The sequence below is a fragment of the Zootoca vivipara genome, chromosome 15, assembly GCF_963506605.1.
Source record: "Zootoca vivipara chromosome 15, rZooViv1.1, whole genome shotgun sequence".
Taxonomy (NCBI): domain Eukaryota; kingdom Metazoa; phylum Chordata; class Lepidosauria; order Squamata; family Lacertidae; genus Zootoca; species Zootoca vivipara.
Genome location: NC_083290.1, coordinates 2,586,951 through 2,599,745, shown reverse-complemented (window position 1 = coordinate 2,599,745; position 12,795 = coordinate 2,586,951). Strand labels below are relative to the sequence as shown.

The window sequence follows — 12,795 nt, the reverse complement described above, 5'->3', positions numbered from 1 at the left end:
AAGTTCAACTTCCAGACAGTGAGAGCTGTTTGACAGTGGAAAAGAAGGTGGTGGACTCTCCTTCATTGGGATTTTTAAAGTAGAGGTTGGTTCTTTAGTTGCGATTCTTGCACTGCAGAGGCTTGGACTAGATGACCCTTGAGGACCAACTCTATGGTTCTAAAAAGGTAAAGGTAAAGGACCCCTGACCGTTAAGTCCAGTCGCAGATGACTCTGGGGTTGCAGCGCTCATCTCGCTTTACTGGCCGAGGGAGCCGGTGTTTGTCCGCAGACAGTTTTCCGGGTCATGTGACCAGCATGACTAAGCCGCTTCTGGCAAACCAGAGCAGCACATGGAAACGCCATTTACCTTCCCGACAGAGTGGTACCTATTTATCTACTTGCACTGGTGTGCTTTCGAACTGCTAGGTTGGCAGGAGCTGGGACAGAGCGACAGGAGCTCATCCCGTCGCGGGGATTCGAACCGCCGACCTTCTGATCAGCAAGCCCAAGAGGCTCAGTGGTTTAGACCACAGCGCCACCCGCGTCTATAGTTCTATGAGAGTCATAATACGCTTTTAACTGGGATGGTTTTGCAACCTGCCCTGGAACCATTTGATTCAGGGAAAGGCCTCGAAGCACAAATAATAAACGGAATAAACATATCTGCGGCCCGTCTGCCACCTATCAATCCATCACGTCTCCAGTGCTGGTGGAGGAAGGAACACCCGCTTGTCTTTTATTAAAAAGCTGCCTTTCGAGTCTCTCCCGCCCACTCGCCTGCCTTCAAAGGACTGGTGTTCTTGACATCCGGTACAAAAAAACCAACACATGGGTAAAGCAGAAACGGCTGGCTAAGATTAGTTGCTGTGGGGCCTCTTCTGGGAGACAACCCCTTAACCCTCTTCCTGGTGTGATACTGCGATGCGTTTGTGTTGACAGGGACAAAGTATTAGCTGATAAGGGTTAAAGATGGGCGTCATTCCCCTTGCCAATCAGCCTCTGCAAATAATTCCGCCATATCTCTGCACAGAGCTTTTGACCAGCCAAATTCAATCACCCATGAGGCAGATGCACAGAGATTTGCCCATACTCAGAGGAGGATGCCCGTCGCACCCCTGCACGGGGCCCACTGCCTTCCAGTGAGAAGGCACACCTGCGACAGATGCAGAGCAGGCTTCTCCAAAAGGGGGCAGGTGATTTTTTTTAGCTCTCCTCGAAAAGCAAAGCTTTTATCAGGCAGAAGAGCAAGGAGTGCCTGGAAGCTTTGGGCGGTGCTCCAAACCAAAAAAACCCAGTTATTTGACTAAAGCAAAAAGGGAGATGGGTCAAAGAAAGGCTCCCGGGGGGCGGGGGGCTGAGGGGAGGTTGTCTGTTGTCACAGCTTCCCTACTGGGGGTTACAGAAGTCAGGAAACAGCAGCGAAGCCAAGATAGGACTAGGAGAGGTCGAAAGAGACTCCCTCGAAGCCTGTTGGAAACCGCAGAGTTTGAGAGATACCAACCTCCTGCCCTGACTCATCTCGGTCAGACACAAGCCGGCTTGACAGGTGGCAAAGGAAGACAATAGATGGGGAGGCTGGTTGACGGAGTTGAAGATTTGTGAAACACATTGATGGGGAACCGAAGCAGGTGCCATGGAGCCCAGTGGATTCCCTGCTCCCCCACCCTGCAATACACACACCCAGTGCTATTTTTCTAGAAAAAGGGGGGGGCTGGAACTCACCATGAACACCTCCCTCATTCTCTTAGAATGGCAGTGGTGCCCCCAAGAGGTGCCAGAACTGAGTTCCTGTGAGTTCCCCCTGGGGAAAACCCCCTGGTGTGCAGTGAGCAAATTCAGCTTGGGGGGGGGGGAGAGAATTTCACCAGCCTGGATCTCAGGGCTTCTGCCCTGCAGAAAAGGCCCTGTGATGCTCCGATTTAAAAATGTTAATGAACTAGGCCAACACAGGCATTTGACAGGTAATCGATATGCAATCAGCACTGCCGACACCCAGCAGGAAAATAGTTTCCTTAGCATGAGACAGAGAGAGATGAGAGGGGAATGGCTGGGGGTTTCTAATAGGGAAAGCTACAGCCCACAAAGCATTTCCCGACTGGCTTCTTTTGGGCTTCGAAGAGCAGTGGCTGGGAGTTTGGCACACAGACTTTAGACCTGTGGGCTAGAAGCCTCAGGTAGCTGGAGGAGAGGGGAACAAAACCCAATCAGAACTGCCTGGAAATCCTGTAAAACACAGACTGGACTGAAGGAGAATAGTGAATTATAGAGACAGTCCTATCGGCTCGGTTGGTAGAGCACGAGACTCTGAATCTCTGGGTCGTGGGCAAAAGGATTCCTGCATTGCAGGGGGTTGGACTAGATAACCCTCAGGATCCCTTCCAACTCTGCAATTCTTATGGTTCTACGGGAGCATCGGGGAATTGATAAATATTGTTATGAGTTTGGAGGGGGAGGAGGCTGTATGCAAGATCCTTCTAACTCCTGGATCAAGCAAGTGTTCAAATATAAGCCAGACTAGCTTCCTGCGTTGAGGCGATCGCTTGGGTGATGGGCCATTAAGAGAGCCAAGGAAAGGGGCTCTGAGTGAGATGCAAAATTGGGGGGGGGGCTTGCTAATTCAGGTTAATTACAAGGACAAAGCCAGAGTTTGGTGTTGAGAGGCAGTGAAGGGACCAAGAAGTAAAGCATCCTAAAGACACCCCAGCCTCCGTTGTGCCGCATTCTCGAAAGGAAACACAGATCTCAGGCAAGAGCCTGGAATCCCTGCAATCTCGCACAGCTCAGAGGTTAGGGTGGTGAGCAACAAGGCCTATTTCCTCGTTATCCCAACGCATGTATGCGTGAATTCCCCCTGGAGCTCGATAGAAGGTGAGAGACAGCTAGAGGTCCATGTCTTCTCGGTTCCAATCAGAAAGGTAACAGAACCTGCACAGGTGGAGTTGGGTGAGCATTGGCCCCCCAGGTGCTGCCGGAGTCCAACTCCCAGCAGAGATAGCATGGCTGAGGGTCAGGGATCACAGAATCACAGTGGTAGATTCTAGCCTGCAATGCAGAACTCTCAGCTAAAGCATCCATGACAGAGGACCACCCAACCTCTGCTTAAAAGCCTCCAAGGAAGGGGAGGCCACCATTGCCTGAGCGAGACCATTCCACTATCGAACGGCTCTTGCTGTCGGAAAGTTCGTCCTGATGTTGAGTCGCAATCTCCTTTCTTGCAACTTGGAGTCATTGATTCAAGTCCCTGCCCTCCAGAGCAGGAGAAAACAAGCTTGTTCCCTCTGCCATGTGACAGCCCTTGAGATATTTGAAGATCGCTATCGTACCTCCTCTCAGTCTCTACTTTACCAGACTAAACATACTCAGCTCCTTCAACCATTCCTCATCAGGCTTGGTTTCCAGGCCCTTGACCATCCTGGTCGCCCTCCTCTGCACACCTTCCAGCTTGTCAACGTCCTTCTTAAATTGTGGCACCCAGAACTGGACACAGAGCTCCAGGTGGGGCCTGACCAAGGCAGAATAGAGAGGGACTATGACTTCCCTTGACCTGGATATTATATGAAGGGATGATGGGAGCTGCGTCGGCCAGCCCTGGCCCAACAGTTACAAGAGTCTGCCTTTGTTAGTGCTCCAGTTTGCAATCTCATTGCAGCCTACCCTGATACCAGCCTTCTCCCCAGCCACACGCAGAAACCAGTGAGCTTCTGAACACCCTACATTTTCTCCAAGAGGCCTTTTGCCTCCACACAATCTACCCCCAGGGATGGAGGCAGTCTGCCTCTCTGAATACCAGTTGCTGGGCAGTCGCACATGGGGAAAGGGTGCTGTGTTGCCCTTGGGTCCTCCTCGCAGGCTTCCCATTGGGGGCACCTGGCCGGCTGCTGTGAGAACAGGATCCTGCGCTGGGCGGGCCCCCTTGGGCCTGATCCTGCAGCAGCCAGGCTCTGACCCCTCTTATCTCTCAGCTGGATCTGAAACTTCACTCCACCCACCACCCTGGCTCTCTAGATTTCCTGGCAAACGGCAGCGCTGCATTCCGTGAGGGACAGAAAGGAATTGTTGTGTGCTAAGATTCGTGGAGATGCATCAGGCAGAACTCACTGACACGTGGGGAGGAGGAGGAGGGGGAGGGGGAGGAGGAGGAGGGAGTGATGAAAAGCCTACCTTTTGCAAGAAGCTCCCCCAGTTCGGTGAGCTTCTCAAGATTTATTGCTGTTTTTAAAAGTATACCTGCCATATACTTGCAGAATAACTCGCAAACCCCTGGGACTTGAGCGGGACACCCTGCGCAGGACAGAGTGACGAATGGGCCCTGGGGCAACGTGGGCTTAAGCGGAATGACCATGTCACTTTCGGCGGTTATTTAAGTGTGTGGAAATTATTGTTTACAGTGCTAAAAGTAAATCCTTAGTTCTTTTCAAGCAGGATTCATTTCTATCCTACCTGCATGTAACCCACACCCTTAAACAGGAAGCTGCCCTTTTACTGAGCCAAATCCGTTGGTCTACCTAGCAAGATTCTGGTCCTCATGGTTCTGAATTAAGGGGTGGTTTAATAGGAGAGTCTGCGAGCTGGATCCCTTTTTAAGCCTGGAGACTGAACCCGGACCCTGCAGCATCCAAAACACGGGCAGTCTCACAGAGTTATCTAGCTCAGCACTGTTCACCTTGCTCAGTGCTGCCTACACTGACTGGCGGCAGCTCTCCAGGATTTCAGACAGGGAGTCTCAACTAGCCTGACCTGGAGATGCCGTCAGGGACTGAATGCGGAGAAAATGCTCTGCTGTGGAGCTACGGCTCTTTGTCATACAAAGAACTCAAGGAGGGTCGCCGCATCCAAACGCGTCCTCAAAAACCAACACATCAAAAATATATTCACAGAATCTACAATTCACAGTCTAAAACAGGCACCCCCAAACTGCAGCCCTCCAGATGTTTTGGACTACAATTCCCATCATCTCTGACCACTGGTCCTGTTAGCTAAGGATCATGGGAGTTGTAGTCCAAAACATCTGGAGGGCTGCAGTTTGGGGATGCCTGGTCTAAAAAATTGAGTGGAACACCTCCCCCTCCACACATCTGTTACATCTTCTACACAGCATAGGCTGATGCTGACAACTCAAAACACATGTGTGTGTGTGTGGGGGGGGAAATAAGTGCTTCTACCTGGTGCGAAAAGAGAGTCCATGTCGCACCAGCCCAATCTCAAAGTGGCCGGGGAAGGATATTCCACAATTGGGGTGCCACCACTGAGAAGGCCCCGTCGTAAAACATGGTAGGCTGCACTACGTACCTGACCTCCCACCGACCTGGTTGGTGCTGCATATCTGGAGGAAGCAGGGTAGGGGTGAGGATCTTGCTGGCACACTTGAACTGCACTGCCATTGCATCGCTCCTACCCATCTCCGCCCTGGGAAGCAGCAGCGACTCAGACGGCAGGAGGTCTGGCAAGCCCGTCCACAAGAGAACAACGCTCCACAAACCTACCAAAACTCTTATCCCAGTAGCCACTGCAATATCCCACAGCAATTACTTCTGGTTGAAGGACAGCACCGCAAAGTTGGGAAGAGTGTGGATTACACAGAAGAGAGACATTTTTGGGTTTGTGTATTGGTTCAGGTGGGTTTGTGTTAAAATGAGAACAAAACTGAGTTCTTCTCCCCCATCCCTACTCACTACACATATGAATAAAAAGTTAAAAAGTTGAGGTTTGGTCCAAGACCACCTGGGGAACCTTTGTGGGCGAATACAGGATTTGAACCCAGGTTTCTACATAATCCTAATACAAGGCAAGGAAAAGGCCTCTCTTTCCTATTCCTTTCGTGTAGAATGGACTACCTCAGATGATGGAGGAAGAATCTTCTCCAGTGGAGGCAGGATGACCATCTGCCAGGGATTCTTCAGCTGTGACTCCTGCATTGCAGGGGGTTGGTCTAGATGACCCTTGGGGGTACCTTCCAAATCTAATATTCTATTATTCTGCCAATTGATCTCATCAGACGATCCATAGAGCTCTAGGAGACATAGTCAGTGCTGAATACCAGTTGCTGGAAATTGCAAGTGGGCAGAGAGCTGCTCTTGTGCTGGGGTCCCATTTGGGGCATCTGGTTGGCCACTGTGGGGATAGGATACTGCATTAGATGGGTCTGATCCAGCACCCGGGCTCTCTCCTGATGATCTAATGTAATAATAAAATGCATCCAAAAATCGAAGAATGCTGGAAGGGGAAAAACTATAAAACAAAGATGATTTGAGAGGAGGGGAGGTGGATAGCCCCTCCGTCTTTCACTCAGTGCAATAAGAGCACTGGAAGTGCCCGGGCTGGATCAGGCCAAAGGCCCCCCTATTCACAAGCCTCCTGTTCCCCACAGTAGCCAAGCAGGCGAATTTGGGGAGCGCAACAGCCAGAAGCGAAGTCACTGGATATTCTCCTACAGTGGCTGGCAATCTTGGGGACGCTGCCCTTACACATGGAGGCTCGCAATAGCTGCCATCTGTGGCTGACAGAAGAGGGTGGGCATTGCTGCCCACACACTCGGCAAGGAATCTGTTCACATGCTGTGACCCGTCGAACAGCAACGGGGAATTCCTGAAGATGTTGCTGGACTCTAAATCCCATCAGCCCCCAGCCAGCCTGGCTGGTTCCCTGTCCTGCCTGCCTTCAGTTCTGCTGTTTTTGCAATATCCCCCTCCCCCCCCCCACACACCTTTTCCCACCTGCTGCCATTGGGAACGCGACAGAAGAAGTTGAGCCTGCTGGATGAGGCCAGTGGCCCACCTGGGCCAGCCTCCTGTTCCCACAATGGTCAAGCAGGTACACATAGAATCCTAGAAGTGACGTGATCCCACAATCATGGATTTGGAAGGGACCCCGAGAGTCATCTAGTCCAACCCCTGGGGTGGGCTCAAAACTCCCACCTTCTGGTTAACAGCCAGACGCACTGACCCACTGCACCCCACGGGAAGCTCACAAGCAAGCAGGACCTGGGCACCCGCTGAAGCTCTCCCCACCTGCGATTCCCAGGAAACTGCTGCTCAGAAGCACTTACTACCTCCGGCCATGGAGGCAAAGCACAGCCACTGTGGCTGGGAGCCATCAACAGACTTCTCTTCCAAAAATGTGTCTCGTCCTCTTTTAAAGCCATCCAAGTTGGTGGTTGCCACTGCCTCCTGCGGGAGCGAGGACAGCATGAGACTCTTCAACTGAGGGTCACGGATGAGACGGGCTCCCAACTCTCGTTGGCCCTCGCCCAGCATGAGGAAGGATCTGGGGGTGATGGGCTCCCCCTTACCCCCCCAAAAAGGAACCCTGGGAACTACAGTAGTTATTTTGCAGACTACGGTGGAAGGGGTTGTAGTTAAGTGGTAGAGCACCTGCTTTGCATGCAGAAGGTCGCTGGTTTAATCCCCAATGGCGTCTCCAGGTAGGGCTGGGGGAGAGACTCCCTGCCTGAAACCCTGCTGCCAGTTAGTGTCGGCAATACTGAGCTAGATGGGCCAATGGTCTGCCTCAGTATAAAGCACCTCCCTGTGTTTGTATTTCGGATCAGCCCCTTAATTCAGAACCACAAGGACTTTGTGCTTTGTTTTTATTTGGTCTGGCTCTGCATGAGGCAGATTCCTATGCTCTCATTTAAACCAGCTCTTCACCACAAGGCTTGGAATCTCATTTTATTTATAGAGGAAGGGCTGTAGGTTATGGGGAAAGTGCTTGGTCTGCATGGTTCAATGCCACGGCCAGGACTGTCCCCCCTTCTGAAACCCTGGAGTGCCGCTGCCAGCCAGTGCTGGCAATACTGAGCTTGATGGACCAGTGGTCTGACTCAGTAGAAGGCAGCTTCCCATGTTCAGACCAGGCTATGTTTATTCATGCAGCTCAGTGTCATCTGCTGCAGACAGAATCTCTACCATCCCAGAGACAGGTTTTCCTACCCCCATCTCCCTCCTTATCAGCCGCTCTCTCTGGTCCTTTCCAGGGATCGAACCTGGAACCTTCTTCCTGCAAGGCACCTGCTTCATCTCCTGAAATGAGCTAAAACTACTGCCACCTGTCTTTTCTCAGCCTTCCTCATTCCAGGCAATCCATAGCAGAGCAGCCCTAGAGAACGCTCCTGGGTTGCTGTTGCTAAGCAAACTCCAGGGGGGGGGGGGGAGAAACTCAGGTGGAGCCTCCAGGTCCAGAGAGAGTGTACCCCCAGATGCTAGAGTAAAAAAGGAGTGGAAGAGGGGAGGAATGCTGCGTTTGTGCCCCTGGGTTTCCTAGGAGCACCAGGCTGGCTCTGTTAGAGAGGCAAAAGCCTGGCTGAGATGCAGGCATGGTCTGATCCAGAGATGCTTTTGCAAGAAGCCGAGAGACGCTCAGCCCGTCTCTGTCGCTAAGGAAACTCTGCAGAGGTGGGGAGGGCGGGGGGGGGGGGAGCAACTGACAGCAACCACAGCAGGTCCTTTAATCCGGCTAAGCACACATGCATGCACAGGAGCCTCTGCTAGATTCAGGAGACACAGGGAGGTGAAATATTATTTTTGCAAAGCATGTCAGCTTCTGCAAGGAAGAAGGGAAGCCACGTTCCACGTCTTCTGAGGTTTCTCTCTCTCTCTCTCTCTCTCTCTCTCTCTCTCTCTCTCTCTCTCTGCAATCCAGCGGAAGGGCGCGGGAAGGTCTCGGAAAAAGCAGAAGCCGAGCAACCGTTTTTCCGGCAGGGTGCTGGCTCAAAAGGCTGGGGAGGGGAGAGAATGTACGGTCCAGCTCCCCACACCACCACCACCACCTCCCCGTTGCCCCATAGGGGGCTATTTCTAAAGCATCCTGGAATTCCCACCACCTGGCAAAACACATGGGGGGGGGGGAGAGAGAGAGGGATGCATTTGTCCATTCCTGCCGATAAATAACATTTTAAAAATGCAGAGAGGGGGACTCACTTGTGCCGTGGGATCGCGCTCTTTGCTGCATCAACAGGAGTGCCGTCCGCCTCCAGCCTCGCCTGAGCAGCATCTGCACACCAGACTCAGAATGCAGAACTCTGTTGAGCTTCCCTGGTCGGAAAACCACATTGCAATGAAGGAGAGAGAGAGAGCGGCTGCTTGAGAAATGATTCACAGACGGAAGCTTACGAGGGTGGCGGTTCCATTTCTTCCCCCTCCCTTTCTTTTTTTTGGCGTTCAGTACACACATAGACACACAGGCAGAAGGCAGCTCACTAGCGGGTTGTGAGGAAGGGGGGTAACCAGCCAGGGAGCCTACCTGGACCTGAGGAGCTTGGGGGGGGGTAGATTTCTGTAAAGTGGAAGGGACGGACTTCTGCAGGCAGCACAGAGTTAAACTTGCTCCAGTAGGAGGCAGAGACGGCCACCAACTGGGATGGCTTTAAAAGAGGCAGATTTGTGCCTATCGATGGCTACTGGGCATGGAGGCTAAGCTCTGCCTCCATAGTGAAGGCAGCAATGCTTTGGAATACCTGCTGCTGGAAACTGCGGGAAGGGAGAGTTGCTCTTGTGTTCGAATCCTGCTTGCGGGTTTCCCACAGGCATCTGTGTGGCCGCTGGGAGAACAGGATGCTGGACTAGCTTGGCCACTGGCCTGATCCAGTAAGCTCTTGTTATGGTCTTAGGTCCCAAATACAAAGGACTCTTCTCTGTCTGACACCCTGGAGGGCCACTGGTGGTCCCGGCAAGACAAAGACGGAGCCAGAAGGATAATTGTTATAACCTGGTGCAGAGGGCAGGCACTTTGGGTTTCCTGTAAGCATTGCTCTGTGTCTCACACACTCAGCTGTGGTGACTCAGATGAACATGGCAACGGATTCCCTTTGCAAAGGGTGGCATGGCTCGGTGGGCAGAGCCCCTGGCTTGCACGCAGAAGAGGTGCCAACTTCGATCCCTGGTGGCATCTCCAGGCAGGGCTGGGGAAAAGATTCTGAAAAAGCTTTCTATTCTTATGATAGAGGCACATGCAATGACAAATGTCTTGGAGAGGCAGAGAGCAAATGGAGCCCGCCCGCCCACCTCTTTTCTAATGCTAGAAATCCAGGTTGGCCATTGGATTCAGAACTGACCAGCAGGAAGTGCTTCTGCATGCAAGTGTGGGATTAATCTGTGGAACTCATTGCCACAGGATGTGGGGGAAATGGTCAAGATTGTAGAGGACAGGCCTAGCCAAAGGCTACCTAGCCTTGATAGCTTCACAGAGGCTCTGCGTGCAGGAGAAATCTTGTGTGATGGGCAAGATGAAGGCCGACTGCCTGAAGGCTGGCAGAGCTGCTTCTACAAAGCAAGGACCCTGTGGCGCCCCTTTTCCTAGCCCTGCCCGGAAATTACACCTGCAGGCTTCTGCATCGAAGCAGGTGCTCAGCCACTGAGCTGTCCCAAGATCCTAGTCCTCATGATTCTGAACGAAGGCAGATCAGTCACTCTGCCCCTGAGCTACACGCCTTCCTTGGCTGTATTTAATTCCGACCCTAAATAAGACTTCAGCCTCAAAAAAGGACAACTTATCTCCCTCTCACCACTGCGTCCCGGAGAGCAGCTGGTTCCATCTATCATGCCAGGCTGTTTGCACTCTCTCGAATTATTTAAAAAATTGCCAGCTTCCATGCTAAAAAGACAGCAAGGGACCTGTGTGGAGAGGGCTTTAACTTCAGACAGCTGTGCGCAATTATGTGGCGGACAGCTATAAACAGCCCAGTCGATTCCTCCCTGGCCACCATCCCCAAGGCTGGCTTAGCAAGAGGCGCCACCCTACCCTCTCTTGGACCAAGGGAGAGGCTGGGAAGAACCAAAGCGCTTCCGTGTGCTAGGCATAAGTTCCTCTGGTGCTCCTGGGCGGCTGGGTTTGGCCTGAGCCAACCCTCTGAAGATCAAAAACAGTGGAGGGTTGTCCCCAAGGCTCTGTGTTTCGAGGGATCTCTGGGGAGAGCAACTTGGCGGGGGTTTCACCTCCTCACTCGAGACGCTTGAGGGGCAGGATGCAGACCAGGGCCGGAGAGGGAGGGTAGAGTTTGAGGTCCCACCCCTCTTGTGGGGTCCGAAGCCTGTCTCCCCCCACCTCCATCTCAGAAAAGGCGAATGAAAAGGTGACAAGGAAACTTCCCACAATTCCTCAGGGTGATGCCGGACCAGGGGCATTGTGGGAAACGGAGAGGGCGAGGCTATATAAAGCCATCTCCCAGAGCTGCTCAGAGCACCAGGCAGGAAGGAATAACATTAAGAAGGGGTCCTTCTGGGACCCCTCGCTGCTGCGCGAGTCGTGGTGCCAAAGAGCAAAGTTCTGGTTGAAATGAGAGCATGGGTGGCGGGGTGAAAAAGGAACAGGGAAGCCAAGACACACACCAGCCACTCCGGCCTTGGGTTGGACTAGATGACCTTTGAGGTCCCTTCCAAGGCTACAATTCTTGGATTCTACGAACTACCTAAGGAGACTGGTAGTTCACAGTGTAGTTCGGCCTCTGCCCATCACTGCCTCCAAAGGAAGCCCCAGGTGACTTGAAGTTACAAAACTGCATATCTATTTAAAAACAGTTAAAAGGAGCAGAATTACGCTTTCTGGAGAATTTAAGCTCTGCTGTTCTGTTTTTAAAAGGAGACGCTCTGCAGGTTTCTAGTCCTCATGGATGCAGATTTGCCCTTAAAAGCAGACATGCAACTCCTAGAGAAAGTTCAGGAGCCAGAAAGCTTGTCAAGTAAGATTCCCAGTAATAAGAAAGGGATTTTTTTTGGGGGGGGGTGTAGGTGGGGAGATGCCAACCTGCTTTGCAGAGCAGCTGCCTCCTCCTTGTGACAGGAAACAGGGCCAGTGGGGATAATTTGTGGAATGCATGTACAGTCGATGAAATGCAGGCTTCTGTAGCGGAAAATCTGTGTTTCCTTTTAAAGAAGTTTTTGCTACACCCTGTTTGTCAACTGTACTGTTGTCAAAGGTACATCTATTTTATTTTATTTTATTTTATCACAAGATTTATATACTGCTTGGCTGTAAAAATACAAACTACTGTACAAAGAACAAACTTCACTAAAGGAATAAAACAATAAAACTGTCAATAAAAAGACAGTTAAAAACAACCCCTCAGGTATTAATAATTAAAACTGATGGCAGGCTAAAAACAGATTTATGTCTGTACCCATGAGGACTAGAAACCTAAGTTTCTCTCTTTTTATTAAAAAAAGCATACACCTTCTCCTCCTTTGCCCTGCTGCCCTGCAGCATGCTAATTTAAGAGCTTCAGTTAAACAGAAACACAGTGGAAGGGAGTTGTGAAAACAGCTCCCATTATTCTGCCAGCGGAGAAAGTCAAGGAGGGAGGAAATCAGTTTTTTTAGACTCAAGGGAGCTGTTGTAAAAGAACGCCAAGCAGCTCTTGGTTTCCTGCCTGCCTTTCCAAGCCTTGTATTTTTGGACGCAGGGTGGTTTTCCACACAACCACTTTCATGCTTCCCCCACCCCAAAGAGGAAGAGAGCACTTAGCAAGCCAGAGGAAAGAAATAATAATGATGATGATGGTGATGATGATGGTGATCATAATAATGAAAAAGAGAAGTGCTTGAGAAACAGGGGCAAAAAGAAGAAGCGTCTCTGCTGGAGACTGTTCCCCTTTTCCTTCTGAGCTTGCACACTCTGCATCTGCTGGCTTTTTGCGTTCCTACAGACGGACGTCCCTCAAGAGCAAGGAAACAAAATGAAGCTATTGCCCCTCAATCCAGTCTCTGTGATTATTTATTATGATCTGATCTGGTATCTCTGTCATCAAAGTATTCATACGTTGCCTTCTCATAAAACATCAGTGTGCAGCAATATAAAAACATTTTTAAAACACACACACACCAG

At 51.3% G+C, this 12,795-nt stretch overlaps 1 protein-coding gene across 2 annotated transcripts in view; it reads right to left on the bottom strand.

The window, feature by feature from the left end:
• Positions 1 to 9,016, bottom strand: part of SPECC1 (sperm antigen with calponin homology and coiled-coil domains 1) — an 85,654-nt gene extending 76,638 nt beyond the window's left edge. For both annotated transcript variants that reach the window (XM_035139104.2, XM_035139106.2), the window contains exon 1: positions 8,898 to 9,016. The gene's annotated coding sequence lies outside the window, so the exon portion shown is untranslated. The remainder of the gene's footprint in view (positions 1 to 8,897) is intronic.
• Between the last annotated feature and the right edge of the window lie 3,779 nt (positions 9,017 to 12,795).